Source organism: Carex rostrata, chromosome 11, assembly GCF_964058835.1.
Source record: "Carex rostrata chromosome 11, lpCarRost1.2, whole genome shotgun sequence".
Taxonomy (NCBI): domain Eukaryota; kingdom Viridiplantae; phylum Streptophyta; class Magnoliopsida; order Poales; family Cyperaceae; genus Carex; species Carex rostrata.
In genome coordinates, this window is record NC_135928.1 from 2716428 (window position 1) to 2730741 (window position 14314).

At 34.4% G+C, this 14314-nt stretch overlaps 2 pseudogenes across 1 annotated transcript; one reads left to right on the forward strand and one right to left on the reverse strand.

Annotated features, from left to right (window-relative positions):
- Positions 1-608: 608 nt before the first annotated feature.
- LOC144561825 (G-type lectin S-receptor-like serine/threonine-protein kinase At2g19130 pseudogene) lies at positions 609-3425 on the reverse strand (annotated as a pseudogene).
- Positions 3426-11057: 7632 nt separating this feature from the next.
- Positions 11058-13659, forward strand: LOC144562298 (G-type lectin S-receptor-like serine/threonine-protein kinase At2g19130 pseudogene; annotated as a pseudogene). The gene has a single exon (XR_013514047.1). The product of XR_013514047.1 is annotated as a G-type lectin S-receptor-like serine/threonine-protein kinase At2g19130 pseudogene (transcript).
- Positions 13660-14314: the final 655 nt, after the last annotated feature.

Here is a 14314-nt window from a genome sequence, read left to right on the forward strand (position 1 = left end):
CATTTTGAGACTCAAAGAATTGAAAGAAATATAATTTGTTCAGTATTGAACAAAGGAAATTCCAATTCAATTTCAGAAAATATTAGTCATCTCCAAGCTTAGAATTCCAGCAGTTCCCTATCTCCTATGCACTTAATTGGAATTGTTCAGCAATAAAACAAATTAACTGATAACAGAATAAAAAAAAAAAACAGTAGCAGAAGAACAAAAGATTGTGTTATGAGTATAACAAAAAAATCTGAGCAGTATTATCATGAACTTGGAATCTTTCAATTTGAAGAACTTGATAAGTAACCCTATAGGTCGTGGTGAGTCATCACCAAGAACTGTTACTGTAAAACTGAAATTCTAACAGTATTTATTTTCAATTAAATGTAGAGTACCTGAATAAATAAAACCATGGAGTATTAAATAAATAAATCGCGAAAGGGGAGGTAGCACAGTTGGTTAGGAAATATTCCTAAGACTGTTGATTATCCAAAGGTCGAGAGTTTGATTCTCCTTCACGACTTCGCAGCTTCTGCGAATATTTTCAAAAAAATTAAATAAATAAATCAATGGTTTTACTAATCTCCTTGCATCCGAACTCATTCAAAAGTTCATGTTCATAGATTCTTGAGATTAGCAGACCCAGACATGAAGAATTAATTATGTAATTCACAACATTATACACAACATTATACACAGTTAATTACAAATGAGGAGCAAAAAATTAGTAGGTCCCATAGTAAAACTAAGAGCACAAATTTATACATCATGTACCTTCTCTGAGAAAAAAAAATTACAACCTAGTAATTATTCATGAATATTCCAACAAACCCAATATAATACTCCTAAAATTAAGGGAAGGTAGAAGAACAACTTTGTTCCAGCGAATGCTCCCTCATGAATCCAAACTTCCTGAATAATCCACCAATGATTTAAGTGACATCGGTACAGGAGGCACACTCACTTCCAACAGACCTTCCAAAATACGCACTACTTGACCCATAGTCGGCCGGTTATGCTCTTCATCTTGAATGCACCAACAAGCAACTCTACACACTCTCTCAACCTCTCCTAAATTAGCATCTCCATTCAAACGGTGATCCAATAATGCGAGTGAATTTCCTTCGTTTAATTCAATAGCAACCATCAGAGGGAAATAGATACTCTCTCCATCTAATTGATGTGAATTTCTTCGTCCAGAAATAATTTCCAAAAGAACCATTCCATAACTATAAACATCTGTTTTCGAACTAATTGCTGTGCCAGAGATCCACTCTGGTGCAATATAACCAATGGTTCCTCTCGGAGTTGTCAGAACTCTGCTGAAATCCCTACCAACAAGTTTTGCCAAGCCAAAATCAGCTATTTTCGGGACGAACAATTCATCCAATAAGATATTCTCTGGCTTAACATCACAATGTATGATACATTCTAAGCAACTCTCGTGGAGATATGCGAATCCACGTGCTACTCCGAGAGCAATTTGGTACCTTGTTTTCCAATTCAGAAGAGTAGAACTCCTGAATAGTTGCTGATCTAGTGATCCGTTTGGCATGTAATCATATACTAGTAGTCTTTTATCCTTCTCGGAACAATACCCCCTTAAACGAACTAGGTTTACATGTTGAATAATGCCTATTGTACTCACTTCAACTCTGAATTGTTTCTCCCCTACTTGAACTGTACTTTCCAACCTTTTCACGGCTACTTTACTTGAATTCGGCAATGTTCCCTTAAAAACCGAACCAAAACTACCTTTGCCAAGAGATTCAGAAAAGTTGTTTGTAATTGTTCGCAAGTCACAATACCGAAAAGAAACCAAACCATTTTCTAAAGCATTCATGGAAAAGATGAATTTTCTCTGTTGGTATCTCCGGACCAGCAAGTAAATAAAAATAACAAAAGCTACAAATCCTATGGCAGATCCAATGAATGCCCAAGTGGTTACTTTTTTCTTGTCCATTTTTTGATTGAACTCAGATGCAGAAAGTCGGATGAATATAGTTTTTCCACTAGATACATCAGATTCTTGACGCAAATTAAGCAAATCTCCATACCAAACCGAGCAACTGTTACTATAGGCATATGCATTGCATGAGCAATTTTCGAGACATGCCCGTTCACAATCTTCTGCATTATTAGTGTACAGCAAATGCAAATTATCGGGTAGCCCGACACTTGGCATTTCATAAAATTTATCTGTTTGAACATTTGGCAAGTAACTGTTGTTAGTAATACATTGGAGGGGAGAATTTCTCTGGCAACCTCCACTTGGATCACCAAGTTCCCAATCTCTGGGTTTCACCTCCTCAAAACCTTCGATACAATTACAATATGATGAACTTAGTTCATTGCAAATACCAAAAGGACCACAAAGCGCATACACATCACATGGTGCTTGTGGTTGTGTCCATAAAACATACCACTCTTGTGATTCCTCGATCCATGTCATCGGCTTAATTTGGCCAGATTTATCTAGTATAAACCTCGAAATTACAGAATCTTTCTGCCTCCAGTATGTGAAATAGGTCTCGTTCTCATTCGAGACATACTTGTAAAGACGCCTTCCGGAATCAAAATTAGCATTCATTTCTGGTACATTATTAAAATACTTTCCATTCCATTCTCCGCTCTTCCAAAATGGTTTTGACCTGTTCCAGAAAATAAATAACTGGCTTGACCCATTTGGGTCGAATTCAACTGAGAATATCCCTTCTGCCGGATCAAAAGAATTCTTCCATGATATCAACCTCTGGCTTCCTGTTGCTTTCATTTTACCGAATTTGGCACCTGGCAATATAGTATCTGTGGGATGCTCTATGCTCTGCCATAAGAAGCTAGTGGTCGAACCGAAAATTTCTCTTAAGACTAGGTTCCCAGTACCTAGTAACTCACCAATTGTTGAATTTGAGTTTACAGACATAAGATTTGTAGACCAAATCTCAGTTTTGTTTTGATCTAAGAGAATTAGATTTCCATTTCCTGAAACTGTTAACTCAGAGGTACTTGGGTCCGAGATAGGTGCATTCCTGTTTGCAATCCAAACAGGAGTAAGCTTAGGTAGCTTCTTGTACCAGATACCAAGATAATAATTTGGAGAGTTAAATTTGTTACCTAGTTGAAAGAAACCCAGCTCAAAATTTCCATCTTTAGAAATAATGGTCTTGTTTCCAGTAAGAGGGTTGCTGTAGGAGATCTGATCGGTTGCGAGAGAGATCAAAGATTCATTGAGACAGAGAAGGAAAAAAAATAGGAGAATCAATGTAGGTTTAGGATTAACCATATTTACTGTAGTTAAAATAAAATTGAGTTTCATTGGTTTAGATTCAAAAATGGCATAAATGTCTGCTGAGAATTTTTATCTGAATAATTGAGGCTTGCTTGTCTTTGTTATTGACTTAACATAGGGGTCTTTTCTGACGCGCTGTAAACTCTTTGCTGAGAAATTTTCGTTGCTTTGACTTTCCCTTCCTAAGATACCTGGAGATTACAATGTGATTATTTTGGTAGTTTAATCAACAAATTATTAATTTTAGATGGACCATTTTAAATTAATACTGAAAGATGAACATAATTTTCATTGAATGTATACTATAATATTATGTACGTAGATTTACTTTTTAACCTTATCTAAGATTGGAAATAAATTTTAGGTGTAGTTTATAAGTGTGGATGTCCCCAGATTTGAACACAAGATTAGTTCAGATTTTTTTTATGACTTTGAGGGAGAAAGGAGTGACATTCTTCACAAGCTTAGTTTTTTTTTTAAGGTCAACTGGCAAGAAGCCAGCTGGCATAGTTTTATTGGTGAAAATTATGGACTTAGTAAGTGGGTCTACATCCCGATGCTTGGTTTTGGTTGATTTCCATAATGCCTAAAACAAGCATTAATCGGCTTCAAACTCATTAACTTATTAGATGTAATACTATATTTGTATGACTCTCTTTTATAAACAATAAAAGCATACAAAAAAATATTGTAAAATTCATAGAGATAAATTGTAAATTCCAATATTAAACAACAAATAATATTACATACGTAATAGAATAAAATAACAATTAAAAAGCAAAGAAAATACAAAAAAGGTTAAATTCATGTGACTTGGATGAGTATAGTTATTTATATTGCAACGGCTATAAACAGTTTCTTGTTTCTATTAACAAAACATTCATTTTTTTTCTTCAATCTTCTGGAATCAGTACAGAAATTGGTGCTATTTTTATGTTTTCTACCTTAGTGACTAGGGTGTTTTGAAGAAAGCCTCTGTGGGGTATCTTTTGGAAACAAGAAGCAAATTTCCACTTTAGATATCCTGGCATAAGTGGTGGCTGTCACATGTAACGTTTGGGCTTTTGGTGAGTCCATTTGACTGAAATTGCCTAAAATATTAAATGTATGTAATAAATGAATGGGTTCCACTATTAGAAATATCTTCTTCAATTTCTCGTTTTTCTCTTTGCGATTTATATTCTCCAACCGATTTCACCCAACTCTTAAATTTGTTTGAAACCAGATTTTTTTTCCTTCTAAGAATAGTGACTGGATGAAAGCAAATTAAAAGATAGATCCGAGTCAAGGATAAGCACTCCATCGAATTATGAGTAGGTACATGAAACAATTAGTACTAATTTAAATAAAAAAAAAATCAAGAATAAACACTTACCTACCTCTGAACCTTCATGGATACACCCTTGACTGGACACATGCAGCAATGAGAACTGATAGGAGTAAAACTAGGGTCAAAATTAAAAGGTTTATAAATTAATTTAAATGCATTTATTTTTTTAATGTTTTTTATTACTTGACTCTATACACAATTAATTTGAAAATTAAAATTTTTTGCATGTAGATTCATCACTCATAAGATAGACTGATTTCAACAGTTTGAATTTATTGTTTAAAATCAATCTGATAAATTTTAGAGTTGAATTCAAAAAATAACTAGGTAAACTTAGAAACACTCTTAGTTGAGAGAATTGTGCACCTTATTCTTGTGGGCTATTTCGCCACGGCTGATCAATTGTTTGAGTCAATTTTGGACCTACGGTAACTCAGGCATTTGTCGAACACCTTGTCTGCACTACCCAGCGATTCAACCTCAGCACAAACAAAAAATTGAAGGCAGCTACGGCGTTATTGGCTTAGGACCATTCGATCAAAATAAGATTTGTGCCAAAAATGGCCTCGGTTCGAAAGGCTCATATATATATATATATATATATAGAGAGAGAGAGAGAGAGAGAGTAAGGCTTGGGTGCTATGGATAGGTAGATCGGAACCGTTCATCTTGTCCTCCATATTAATATGTGTTTGGAGACCAAATTTTACATTTTTTGGAAATTTTTTATTATTTTTTTAGATAGGTAGAAAATCAAATATCTGAATGGTGCCGAATTTTTTAGATCAAGTGATTTACTACATAGCTAAACAAATGGTAAAAAATTTCCAAAAAATGTAAAATTTGGTCTCCAAACACATATTAATATGGAGAACAAGATGAACGGTTCCGATCGACCGTTAGAACTTTGAAAACTCGAATATTGAGCCGTAGCACCGTAGCCCTCTATGCTATCCATAGCACCCAAGCCTTACTCTCTCTCTCTCTCTCTATATATATATATATATGAGTAGAACTAGGGTGCTCTTAAGCTCACCAAAGTTTTGGTGAGCTTAACTCTAAAACTTATCAAATCAATTTCAAATGACGAATTCGAACCGTTGAAACCCGCCTACCTTACGTACGTGTGATACATCTACATGTGAAATTTTTAAACATTCGAAATCGTGCATTTCTATGTGCAGCGAATTGCGTTCCAACATTAAACGGGTAGAAATGGACTTGGCAACGGCTAGTAAAAGGTAAGTTTGCATAGAAGAATTTACGTGATTGCCAGCTTCAACATGTTACGGGACCCTGGCTGCTTCGTCAGGCCGAATTCAGAAACGAATCGAGGCATTAGCTTTAAATGCGATCCGATTTACTAGTTTCCGTATGTCTGTAGTCCAGTTTATTGTGTATTTACTAACCGGTCTGCTACTAAGGGTGAAAATGGATTGGATATTATATGTCCGTATCTGAAAATTAGATATGAATATTCATACGAATACGAATATAGATACAGATATAGTTTTCAATTATGTGTATTAGAATGGTAGATATGTATTATATAGTTTAATATATATTATGAAAAAAATATGTATATATTTATGAATATCTAATATCTGAAAATAAAAATAGATACGGATATGATTTTACCACTGTTCAATCTGTATTCGATCCGTTTACACCCTGCTACATTATTTTCGAGCTACAACGTGCCATACTTGTCGCAGGAAATAAAAAAATGAGGGTATTTCTTCGTGCTCTATTGTCCATCCGAAGTTCCTCTAATTGAATTTTTGTTGTATGATTTAACAGCATTTTGTTTTCATGATTTGAAAAATTGGCCCGAGTTGGAGAATAATCAGCTGGGCGAATTTTCAATCAGAGAATCGACCTTAAGAATCGGTCAAGTCGTTAATATTGTTGCAAAATTTGACTGATTTTAAGTACATCTACATTTTGCGCCATTGGATGGATCGTAAATAAAACAACAAAGGTGTCAATAGAAGAGTGGGCTAACCCATTGTTGGGCCTTTTTCTTATGTTATCTTTTATTTTATTTTTTTTTTATTTTTTTTTATGGAGTGTATTTTTTTTACTCAAGTCATGCAAGTAAAAGAATGTGGCATGTGCCGACGGGCTTGTATTAAAAAAAAGAATATGGTATCAATAGATATCTTCATATTATTTTCTTACACTGTATCATTTTTAAGTAAATCTTAGGAGTAGAAGAAGAGTAAGTAAAATAAATTATTAATTTATTTAATAATTTAGCAGAAAATTTGTTTTATTTTATCAATAATTTTGTTTTCAACATATTAGGTAAAATGTGACATTTTTATTGACTGTGTAATTTGTTTTCCATTTTCGTTCGTTTTTGTAATGTACAATTACTTAGGTACATCAGAATTTGGAGGGACAAAAACAAACTTTGGATGAACATTATTAAAATAAAATTTGGAAGGATAGATCTCCATTCTTTCTATCTAAAAATAATAATTTATTCGAATGGTAGAGAAGGTGGTATCTTTTCCTTCTCTTTACTTAAAAATCTAATCGTTAAATTTTTTTATGTACGAATCTCAACACAGATGAACGAATAGGTTTTGAATAGTAGGATCCGGCTCTTCTTTTGAAGAGCAGTGGAGTTGGTTTCGAAGGTGATATCTTTCCCTTCTCTTTATTTAATTTTATCTGTATGACTATTTGGCATTGAACCATTGGTAGCCCCACATTGGAGTGGAGAGTTTCTCATGCAACCTCCGGTAAAATCTCTGTGTTGTCAATCTCTAGAGCTCTTTCGGCCAATACCTTTTATACAAGACAGTATCGGTAAACTTTTTTCATCACATGTGCCAAAAAGATCGCACAGTACATTTTTTTTAACTCTCTAGCCATGTTATCTGTTTTTATTTGTCCAGATATATCCATAACAAATCTCGAAATTAGAAAACCGTTCTTTGCCGACTATGATAAATAGATCTCATTTTCATTTGAAGCATACTTGAAGAAATGCTGGCCTTTAATATTATCTGAAAGAGCTTTCGTTTCGGATATGTTTTCTAAAACTTTCCATTTCATAACCTATTAACCCACTAGTCGAAAATATTTTGGACCGTTTCCAAAAAATGAAGTATTGGCTGCTCCCATTTAATAATATATTTTACTTGATGCATTTAATAACGAGGAGAGTTCAAATGCCTCTATTTTTTGTGCCTCTATCATGCCTCCATTTTTTAAAACTTTAATAACTCAAGATTTAAAACTTAAAAGTCAAAATAAAACCGTTAGATGTGATCTATGTTATTTTCTCTATGTGCTCATAAAAAATTATCACATTTCAATTTTGTTTTTATGTAAATCAATAAGTTCAAAAATCAACGTTTAGAAATCATCCAAATTAGTGCATTTTTTACAAGCTCTTGATGACAATCAAAATAAAATTGAAATGTCATAATTTTTTACATATGCATAGATAAAATAATGTAGATTATATCTAACGGTTTTATTTTGATTTTTAAGTTTTAAATTTTGAATTATTAAAGTTTTATAAAATTGAGGCATGGTGGAGGCACAAAAAATGGAGGCATTTGAACCCTCCTCTTTAATAATATATTTCACATGCAGTTTGGACAAAATTCCTCGGGTCAATTAATAGGGATATGATTCAATAAAATTTCAAAATATAGAAAAAAACCATCACATTCAATTAATTAAAAAAAGATTGGACAGGATAAGCCATCTTTTCCAATACTTTTCATTTTTTTTTTTTTGGTTAGAAGAACAACCGAAAAAGAAAAAAAAAATCATGAATAATACTGGACGAGATGGAATATTCTGTCCAGAATTTTTTTTTTAATTAGCGAATTTGCTTAGTTAACATAATAAGCTAGATGTGATGGTTTATCCCCCTTTTTCTATATTTTGAAATTTCACAAAATTATACCTCTATTTCGATTTAATTAATTTATTTTCTATTAATATAAAAATCCGCAATTGCAATTTCTCTGCCTCGTAGCCGTGCAGTATTGTTGTGCCTTTCAAGATTTGTGTAGAAAAAAAATAAATGGTTCGGATATTCAACAGATCTAACTCAAAAAGTTTGAGATATGTAACATTATGGAAAATACGTATATAAAATTAATACTTTAGAAAAAAAAATCGAATTGTAGAATTTTTGCAATTTTCACATTTAATTTTCTATGGTCCTCCTGCAGATACTGTAGCACAAGTACTGTTATCATCCTCCAAAATACAAAATCTAAGAAAAAATAAAAGGAAACCAACGTGGCAATTAGTGCAAAATCTTCACCCTATAGGTTAAGATTGTGACCATCACCGCAATGAGTGTTACTCGCCATCGTATCTCGATTCGAGGAGGAAGTAATTGTTCAGACAGACACGCCATTCAGTAGAGAGGGGTGTTGGCCAATAGGTATCACCACTTTAAAAACTTGAAATTTGTTGATTTAATTAGTTTGCTTAAATGCTTAGTGAAGAAATTATGTTGATTTTCCCTTTGTTAGTGACATGTCAAAAACAATGTTTCTCCTTTTTGGCTACAATTTGACCAGATCCCAAATTTCCAAATTATAATACAAATTATTTTACGATTTAGCATTCCTTGAAACTTTTCAATGCACATGCAAAATATATATTTTAAACTTTTCTATGCACATGCAAATTGGTCTCCACTAGTTATAATGTTGTATATTTTTCTTCATTGGTACTATTCAGGTGATTACTGGTTCATCCATTTTCAGTTTAAAATAAAAGCTTCACAGTTGATGTTGAAGTAAATTCTTAATTGAAACTAAATAGGAAAAAAATTAGCTTATGTCCCTTCCAATGGTCGGAATGTTTGTAATGTTCGGCACTGGTGTTGAATCCTTTCTTGCTGCATGCCATTTGACACACATAAAGATGAATCCTTCAAGGCATGAATACAGACTAGTTGATCATTTGTGTACAAATAATGGAGGCACGGACATTAAGTCCAAATCTATGATTTATTTACTGGTAAAGGATCTGAATGTCATTGCATACATTAATTATCTTAAATCTATTGTTTTTAATTTGAATGGCTGTATGAACTGTCGGATAATTCTTGTAGTCTTGTAGAGAGTGTGAAAACCATTTTGCAGATCCCATCACTGTTGTGGGAGGCAAAGTTGTGCATCACTTCTCCAAATTCAGATTCCCCCAGGTACCTGAGGTGCAATAATTAAATCTGGACCGTTCTTTTAACCTGACACCGGATTGGGTTGGGCCTGGCTGGGATTAATCTGGGCCATGATCCGTTTATTTATTGCACCTCTCAGGTATATTATGGGACGCACTCCAACCATGGAACAACTAGCTGTTGCTTTGGGGGTTTAGCACGCAAAGGACCCTACATGTGTCAACAATTATGACACAACCAATTCAGTGTTCCAGAACAATTGGTTTCTCAACTCAATTATTTCTATGTTGCCTGGTACTAGTTTTTATATGCTCTTCTAAATTAAGGAATACTATTGATGAGTTAACATAGATAGAAATTTATTTTTCAAATGGTTCATTTTATGCTTTCTTTTTGAACTGGAAAACTATTGATTTGACAGAGTTACAAGTTTGTAAACATCAGAATTATATTTCTAAATCTACTGTTTGGTTACCTGATATTTACCTAATTTGCAGAAATTGGTCAATTTCATTAAGATACCTAAAGTGGTATCAATAATGGAAGTCACAAGATAAGAACAGACGCATGTACTTAGCTATTGGTAAAAAAAAATATCTTCTTTTTAAAAAGTTTACGATCAATTACAATAAGAAAATTTGGTTTTGTCTGTGGAATTCCACATGATGTTGACAGAAATAGTGGAAAGCAAAGAAAATTGCTTTTTTTTTTTGATTGTTAAGAATAGTGTGGGAAAAATGGCACGGTGGAGCCGGCTCCGTCACGGAACGGCACTGCACGGCATATGTTACTGTTCCGTGCCGTGACTCGCGTGTTGCGTGCCGTGACCACCCCTTGACATTTTGGTCACGGCACGGCACGTAATCATGCGAGTCACGTGTAATTAGGACCGTTAGGTCTTAATCAAATGGTGAATCTTGAAGAAACTAACTTAAATTATGAAAAAATAGTTAAACGTGAAAAACATGACTAGTTACGTTTGGACACGGCACGTGAATAGTCACGGCGTGACTCGCCTGCCATGACCATTCGTGTGCCGTGACCACCCCTTGACATTTTAATCATGGCACGAATCACTGTTCACTTGGTCATGGCACGGCACGTTTTTTCCACTCTAGTGAAGAACATTGCTTCTAGGCAACAGAGAAAGTAGGAATGTTTAATTAATGGGATTGTGACAGAGCCCAAACAATTCACATTAGTCACAATAAAATACAAAGAAAAGCATTCAATAAATATACACATCTCATTTATTATTGCTATCAATTCACTTTCCTCCTACAAAGTTGCCTGTACTCCAAAACAGTACAATTATTTTTTATCATTTTTCTTTCATTAGCCATGGCTTTTCCAAAACCTGACAGCTTTCTTCCCTTTCTTTTCTTCCTCTACCTTAGCATACCTTCTATCTCGTTTGCTTCTGATTACATCTCCTTCGACAACTCTCTCTCAGGAAACAAGACTATAAGCTCTCAAGGTGGAAAGTTTGAGCTCGGTTTCTTCCAGTTAGGTAACAAATCAATATCTTCAAATTACTATCTTGGTATTTGGTACAAGAAGGTCTCCCAGTTCACTCCTGTTTGGATTGCAAACAGAAATGCACCAATCTCAGACCCAAACACTAGTGAGCTAAGAATTTTATCCACTGGCAATATGGTTCTTTTGGATCATAACAATAATCATATTTGGTCTACAAATGTGACCTCTCTAAGATCAAACTTCACAATTTGTACATTGTTAGATACTGGAAACCTTGTGTTAAATTATAGTTCCAATCAAACTGTCACATGCTTATGGCAAAGCATTGATCACCCGACCAATACATGGTTGCCTGGCGGTAAACTTGGGAGAAGCAAAGCATTGGGTCAACAAAGCATGTTTTCATGGAAGAATTCTGATGACCCGGCAGAAGGGATCTTTTCACTCGAGATAGACCCAAATGGCTCTAGTCAATTTCTCCTATCCTGGAACAGATCGAAATATTATTGGACAAGTGGTGAGTGGACTGGAAAAATATTTAGTAATGTACCAGAAATGAGTTCAAATTATCTGTACAACTTTGAGTATGTCTCAAATGAAAATGAGAGCTATTTCACATACTCATTGCAGGATGACAATATAACTTCAAGGTTTGTAATAGATTTATCAGGGCAAATAAAGCAGCTGACATGGCTGGAAGAATCACAAGAATGGATCCTTTTATGGACTCAACCACAAGCACAGTGTGATGTCTATGCTCTGTGCGGTCCTTTTGGGAATTGTGATACAAATAGCTTACCGTATTGCAGTTGTTTAAAAGGTTTTAAAGAGGTAAATTCCATAGATTGGAAGCTTGGGGATCCAAGTGAAGGTTGTCAGAGGAATTCTCCCCTGCAATGTGACTTGACAAATGGTTCGTTGCCAAAGGAAGAAAACGATAAATTCTTTGAAATATCAGGCATAAACCTACCAGATAAACCGCATATGTTAAACAATGCTAGTTTAAAAGATTGTGAAAGAGCATGTTTGCAAAATTGTTCTTGCAATGCATATGCATATAATAGTACTAATACTTGCTCAATTTGGTACCATAGTTTGCTTGATCTGTATCAAGAAACAGATGGGTCCATTGGAGACACTCTATTTCTTCGTATGTCAGCATCTGAGTTCAAGAAGCCAAGCCATATGAAAAAGAAGATCATTTGTGTTATATTTGGATCTCTCATAGGCTTTCTAGCTTGCACGGTAGTTATTTTTTTATTGGCCAGGAGCTACCAAAGGAGAAGGTTTGTTCTAGCCACAAGTGGATCAGAAAGTGGCTTGGTCGCATATAGATATGGTGATCTGCGAAGAATGACAAATAATTTTTCCGAAAGGATTGGTGGGGGTAGTTTTGGTTCAGTGTTTAAGGGAACATTATCAAATTCTTTTTCTGTTGCAGTGAAAAGGCTGGATGGGGTTCTCCAATTAGGGGAAAAACAATTCCGAACTGAAGTGGACACAATTGGCATTGTTCAACATGTAAATCTGGTTCGTTTGAGGGGTTTTTGCTGTGAGGGGGACAAAAGGCTACTAGTTTATGATTACATGGAGAATGGATCACTAAATATGCAACTATTCCGAGGAAATTCTAATTTTTTAGATTGGAATAGAAGATTCCAAATTGCGCTCGGAGCAGCGCGGGGCTTGTCATACCTGCACGATAGTTGTAGAGATTGCATAATACATTGTGATGTTAAGCCTGAGAATATCTTGCTGGATGAACTCTTTATTCCAAAGGTAGCCGATTTTGGCATGGCAAAATTTGTTGGGAGAGAATTCAGTAGAGTTTTGACCACTCTAAGAGGAACAATTGGATATCTCGCTCCAGAGTGGATATCTGGGGTGCCAATTACTACAAAAATAGATGTTTACAGCTATGGTATGGTTCTTTTGGAACTCATATCAGGAAGAAGAAACTCAGAGCAACTAGAAGGAAAACATGTTGATTACTTCCCTCTGCTGGCGGCAATAGAACTAAACAAAGGAAATATGCTCGCAATACTTGATCCCGGTTTGAATGGAGATCCTAATTTAGAAGAGGTTGAGAGAGTGTGTAGAGTTGCTTGTTGGTGCATTCAAGATGAAGAGAACAACCGGCCAACTATGCGTCAAGTGGTGCAAATTTTAGAGGGTGTTTTGGAAGTAAGCCTACCTCCTATACCAAGATCGCTTAAAGCTTTGATAGAGGAACCAGAGCAATTGGTTTTCTTCAGAGAGCATTCTCCAGGAGTTCATAGTTTCGATTCTTAAAATCCCCTCGTGTTTAATTATAGCAATTTGTGATCTTTTTATGGTATAACAGTATGCACTTTTTATTTTTATTGATGTGCTTGTAATGTATCTTTGCTTTTGGTTTGGCTTTAATTTGCAGCTGAATTTACTTGGGAATCAATATTGTTGTTGTTGTTAATTGTCAGAATGTCAGTTTGTCACTCGTCAACGAAGGAAATATATATTTTCGTATCTGATTGTAATTATTGTGGTTTCCAATTTTTCTTGTCTTTTCTTTTCGTTTTGGTACGGTTTGTGATTCATATATTTGACTATTTTGATCGTACCTTGGAGGTATGTGACTATGTGCACACAAAAGCTAAATTTTTGGAAAATATTTTTCCCTTGGGAGAGGATGTTATAAATGTATTTACGTAAGTTGTAAAGGGTTAACATTATATTAGTCATATTACAACCAGAAAATTAGCTGATTCGTGGAATTCCTGTTTCAATCAGAAAATCAAAGATTATCAATTTGCTGAAATAAATAATTATTTTATACTAATATTTCCAAACTCCGAGTTTCATATGAGACTCAAGCAAATCATATCGAAGTCATCCGGCAGGCACAAATCCACAAACTAGAACCCTGATTTCAACTCTCTATTCGAATTTCACAAAAATATTATCTTAAATATAATTAAGATATATTATTCTGAAATAATAAGAACAAGGGTTAATTTAAATAATGTTGTACTACTTTGAAGTTTAAATAAGGGTAAGGGCACTGAGTTATCGTTTTCATAAT